This window comes from Danio rerio, chromosome 11, assembly GCF_052040795.2.
Source record: "Danio rerio strain M-AB ecotype USA chromosome 11, GRCz13ab, whole genome shotgun sequence".
Classification (NCBI taxonomy): domain Eukaryota; kingdom Metazoa; phylum Chordata; class Actinopteri; order Cypriniformes; family Danionidae; genus Danio; species Danio rerio.
In genome coordinates this window covers 44,236,824-44,242,823 of record NC_141031.1, presented here as the reverse complement: position 1 = coordinate 44,242,823, position 6,000 = coordinate 44,236,824, and positions in this window count along the sequence as shown.

Genomic DNA, 6,000 nt, shown 5'->3' with positions numbered 1-6,000 from the left:
GCTCAGTGGTGATTAGAATTTGATGATGACCTCATGCATTTAAAGGGAAAGTGCAACAATGTCAAATTTAAGTACATTTTGATTGGTTCACAGCATCTTTGCGGTATAATAAATGAGTATTAGGTGACGCGGTGGCTCAGTGGTTAGCACTGCCGCCTCACCGCAAGAAGGTAGAGTACACATTTTTAAAACTACTTGGTAAATTACAATTTCTGAGAAAAACCACTCAATTGCAATCATTTGAGTATTTGTCATTTATTAAACACCACTGTTAACGATGCAATTCTGGCAAAATATTCTGAATTATCTAAAGAAATGCCTTGGGGGTCAAACCACTGACCCAGATGTGAATGCAAGTAATATGTTTCGTTCCCCAACATAAATCAATAAATGAGGAAAAGTGATCTTGGTTTAAATATGAGCTCCTCAGTCCAAAGGGCAAGTTCATTATTCAGCTCATTTACATTAATTATGCCCGTCTGATTCAGCATTGGGCTCAATTACGATTCTAAACATTTTTGGTGTCATTTCAAAATCATTTTAGCTGACCGTATCTAATTCCTAACATCGGGGATCAATATTAAGCAAAACGAAAAATTACAACCTTTAAAATTATGCAATATGTCTGTGGAGGTGGCAAAGTTGCTCAGTGGTTGGTTAGCACTGTCATCTTCAAGAAGGTTGCAGGTTCTGACTAGGCCAGTTGGCATTTCAGTGTGGAGTTTGCATGTTCTCCCCATGTTGGCGTGGGTTTCTTCTGGGTGCTCTGGTTTCCCACAGTCTAAAAACATAAGGGAATTGGATGAATTGAATTGGCTGTAGTGTATGAGTGTGTGTGAATGTAAGATTGTATGGGTGTTTCCCAGTACTGGGTTGTGGCTGGAAGGACATCCGCTGCATAAAAAATATGCTGAAATAGTTGGTGGTTCATTCTACTGTGGCAACCCTTGATAAATAAGGGACTAAGCCATAGGAAAATTAATGAATGAATGAATTAAATTGGCAGTAGTGTATGAGTGTGTGTGTGTGTGTGTGTGTGTGTGTGTGTGTGTGTGTGTGTGTGTGTGTGTGTGTGTGTGTGTGTGTGTGAATGCGAGTGTCTATGGGTGTTTCCCAGTACTGGGTTGTGGCATGAAGGACATCCGCTGCATAAAACATACCTGAAATAGTTGGTGGTTCATTCCGCTGTGGCAACCCTGATAAATAAGGGACTAAGCCAAAGGAAAATGAATGAATGAATTAAATAGGCCGTAGTGTATGAGTGTGTGTGTGTGTGTGTGTGTGTGTGTGTGTGTGTGTGTGTGTGTGTGTGAATGCGAGTGTCTATGGGTGTTTCCCAGTGTTTGGTTGCAGCTGGAAGGGCATCCGCTGCGTAAAACATATGCTGAAATAGTTGGTGGTTCATTCCGCTGTGGCAACCCCTAATAAATAAGGGACTAAGCCGAAGAAAAATGAATGAATTAAATTGGCCATAGTGTATGAGTGTGTGTGTGTGTGTGTGTGTGTGTGTGTGTGTGTGTGAATGTGAGTGTCTATGGGTGTTTTCCAGTACTGGGTTGCAGCTGAAAGGACATCCGCTGTGTAAAACATATGCTAAAATAGTTGGTGGTTCACTCCGCTGTGGCGACTCCTGATAAACAAGGGACTAAACCAAAGGAAAATGAATGAATGAAATAAATTGGCCGAAGTGTGTGTGTGTGTGTGTGTGAGAGAGAGTTTATGATTGCTTTCCAGTACTGGGTTGTGGCTGCAATGGCATCTGCTGTGTAAAACATACGGCGGAATAATTGGTGGTTCATTCCGCTGTGGCAACCCCTGATAAATAAGGGACCAAGCAAAAGGAAAATTATTGAATGAATAAAATTGGCTGTAGTATATGAGTGTGCAAGTGAATGTGTGAATGTGAGTGTCTAAGGGTGTTTCCCAGTACTGGGTTGCAGCTGGAAGAGCATCCACTTCGTACAATATAAGCTGGAATAGTTGGCGGTACACGACTCCTGATAAACAAAGCTCCTGAGCCGCTGTGACGACTCCTGATAAACAAAGCTACTAAGCCAAAAAGAAAATGAATGAATGAATGAATATATATAAAAAATGATTGTTTATGAAGCACAGTCCTTTAAATATTTATACAAGTATGACATAATAATGGAGCATAATGGATGTTTAAACCTTTGCTTTGGTAAATCTTGTGTACACACTATCTATTTACACTGCTATTCTTGCAGATCTGCATACAAACACACTTTTGCCATGCATAATTGAACTTTGGCAAATTTAAATAATAATTAATGTGATGATTTTGTGACACACACACACACACACACACACACACACACACACACACACACACACACACACACCGTGATTTTCCTCCACATGACGCTCCAAGCTCACTTGAGCAACCAATAAGCCACTTAAGCCTGGTATCCATGGTAACCTCACACAGGTTTTTAACAGGCTGTTGCTTCTCCATCCATGTTCACTGTATTAATGAGATAATTACACCAGCATACATCCCGACTGCTGTTTAGAAACACTGGATAACGATGCCTATTTACATAAGTTAATTACGACAAACTGAGAAGTCAATGCCTCCGTTTGTTTGTGCCTTTGTAAAGCGCTCAACCTGAGTGAAGCCGAGAGTCTTGAATATTGAAAAACTGATGCATTTAGTGTTAAGCATCTACATGGAAAATTTGCTTTTTATTTTAGAATTATAAAACACTTACATAAACAAAAACATTTAAAAATTGCCTATTGCATTTTTTACATACTAAAATATAAAATAACTGCTTTAAGTATTCAAGTTGTGTCTTTTTTTTGGTATTTACCTTCAAGAAAACACTGAAAGCAAATATTATGGTGTCATACTGATGTAATGTAGCAATAACATCGTAACTATACTGTGTATTTACACTGTGGCCATATTCAATTATGTAAACACAAGAAAACGACATTAACATTACAGCAGACACTGTAAAAAGCTCATCGCAGCCACTAGACTTTTCTGACAGGGTATTTGAATGTCATCGAGTGTCAGAATGTTGTGGGACTGCTGCATACCTACTAACACTCCCGTTTTCCCAGGGAAGCTTCAACCCAATTTCACCCCAATTGTAAATATTTACTGTAAACACTGACAACGCATCTGAACATTTGACTATGATTGTTATTCTTTGTCCCTTATGATTATTTTTAGAGTTTAAAAGCAGCATGGGTGGTCTTTAATGAACCTAAATGAGCACATGTCACTCCGCTGCTCATCCGTTTGCACTGGCTGCCAGTTGCCACTCGCATCAAATTTAAAGCTCTGATGTTTGCTTACAAAGCGACTTCTTGCTGTGCTCCTTCTTATCTGCTCTCGCTTCTGCAGATTTTTGTGCCCCCCAGAAACTTGCGTTCTGTGAATAAACGTCGACTCGTGGTTCCATCCCAAAGAGGGAAGAAATGATTGTCCCGAACTCTCGCATTCAATCTGCCCAGTTGGTGGAATGAACTCCCTAACTGCATCAGAGCAGCAGAGTCACTCGCTGTCTTCAAGAAATGATTATAACCTCAACTATTTAGTCTATACCTCACTTCCTAATCTGCAATTGCCTCTCTGGTTCTACCCCTAACTGTATTAGTGTGAGCTCAAACTCCCCTCTCGCCTTGCAAATGGGAGGGAGCCCCGGGCTCGAGAATCTTACTAGCTCAGGGCTCTCTCCTGAGACAGCATGCCAAACAAGCTTTATAATCAATCAGCAGCTGCGTGTGAACTCTTGAAATGATGTAAGTGGTGATTTGTGAGATGGCCTCATCCACTGATAAAATGACTCATTGGATTTACTACATTTAAGGGAAGTGGTTGCAAACAATTTATATCGGTTGAATTTAAACAAATTAAATTAAATTAAGTAATGTTCAACTTAATTTGTTTGTTTAAATTTAGCACATATAAATTGTTTGAATCCAACTAATCTTTTTTTTTTGTGTGTGTGTCACGTTGTTTTTTGGGGGGATTGAATCTTTTTTAATCTATTTTTTTTTTCATCAAAATATGTATGAAGAGTGTATATATACCTTCTCTATCAGATATAAAGAAGCACGCACTGCTGCAGAGTCAGCCGGGGGGTCGAAGAGTCTTCCCATGATGCCCTCATGCTGTTCAGCCAAGCACTGCATCGACGGCGGAGAGAGAAGCTCCCCTGCTAAGTTTGAAAAGACCAATTTTCAGCTAATATGGAGGTCGTGACAGCGGCATAAAGGGCCTGGTAGGACATTATAGCGGCGGAATTGTAAATATTGGTTAGAGACAGACGCAAATGGAGGGGCAGGCAGTAGGAAATTTCCATACGGCGTGCTGCGGCACCACTGGTGGCCCACCGAGGACGAATAGATTTTCCATTCTAGTGTGTCACATTAGATTTTCGGAGGTGCTGGGTGGCAGGTACATATCATTAGTAACACTTTAGCGTGGTAATGAACCTTTTTATTTATCCTCCACTCTGCTCATGAATGCATAAGGAGTCTCTCTGCCACTGCCCACCCCCACCACCCCCCACCAGAGAGAGAGAGATAGAGAAGGAGAGACAGAGAGGGAGAGGGACAGCAAGAGACAGACAGAAAGACGGATTGATGGTGGGATGGACAGACATAAAGGTTGACAGAGAAAGATGGACAGACAGACTGATGTGCAGATAGACGGACAGAGGGATGGATGGACAGACAGACAGACAGACAGATAGACAGACAGAGGGATGGACGGACAGACAGACAGACAGACAGACAGATAGACAGACAGAGGGATGGATGGACAAAGATGAATGGACAGAGATAAGAATGGACAGACAGACAGACAGACAGACAGACAGACAGACAGACAGACAGACAGACAGACAGACAGACAGAGGGATGGATGGACAAAGATGAATGGACAGAGATAAGAATGGACAGACAGACGGATAGAAGGACAGAAAGAAGGATGAACTGACAGAAAGATGTGCGGATAGACAGACAGAGGAATGGATGGACGGACAGACAGACAGACAGACAGATAGACAGACAGAGGGATGGATGGACGGACAGAAAGACAGACAGACAGACAGATAGAAAGACAGAGGGATGGATGGACAAAGATGAATGGACAGAGATAAGAATGGACAGACAGACAGACAGACAGACAGACAGACAGATAGACAGACAGAGGGATGGATGGACGGACAGACAGACAGACAGACAGATAGACAGACAGAGGGATGCATGGACAAAGATGAATGGACAGAGATAAGAATGGACAGACAGACAGACAGACAGACAGAGGGATGGATGGACGGACAGACAGACAGAAAGACAGATAGACAGACAGAGGGATGGATGGACAAAGATGAATGGACAGAGATAAGAATGGACAGACAGACGGATAGAAGGACAGGAAGAAGGATGAACTGACAGAAAGATGTGCAGATAGACAGACAGAGGAATGGATGGACGGACAGACAGACAGACAGACAGACAGACAGACAGATAGACAGACAGAGGGATGGATGGACAAAGATGAATGGACAGAGATAAGAATGGACAGACAGACGGATAGAAGGACAGAAAGAAGGATGAACTGACAGAAAGATGTGCAGATAGACAGACAGAGGAATGGATGGACGGACAGACAGACAGACAGACAGACAGACAGACAGATAGACAGACAGAGGGATGGATGGACAAAGATGAATGGACAGAGATAAGAATGGACAGATAGACGGATAGAAGGACAGAAAGAAGGATGAACTGACAGAAAGATGTGCGGATAGACAGACAGAGGGATGGATGGACAGAGATAAGGATGGATGGACGGACGGACAGACAGACAGACGTGCAGATAGACAGATAGAGTGATGGATGGACAGAGATAAGGATGGATGGATGGATGGATGGACGGATGGACGGACAAAAAGACAGACGTGCAGATAGACAGAGTGATAGATGGACAGAGATAAGGATGCATGGACAGAGAGACAG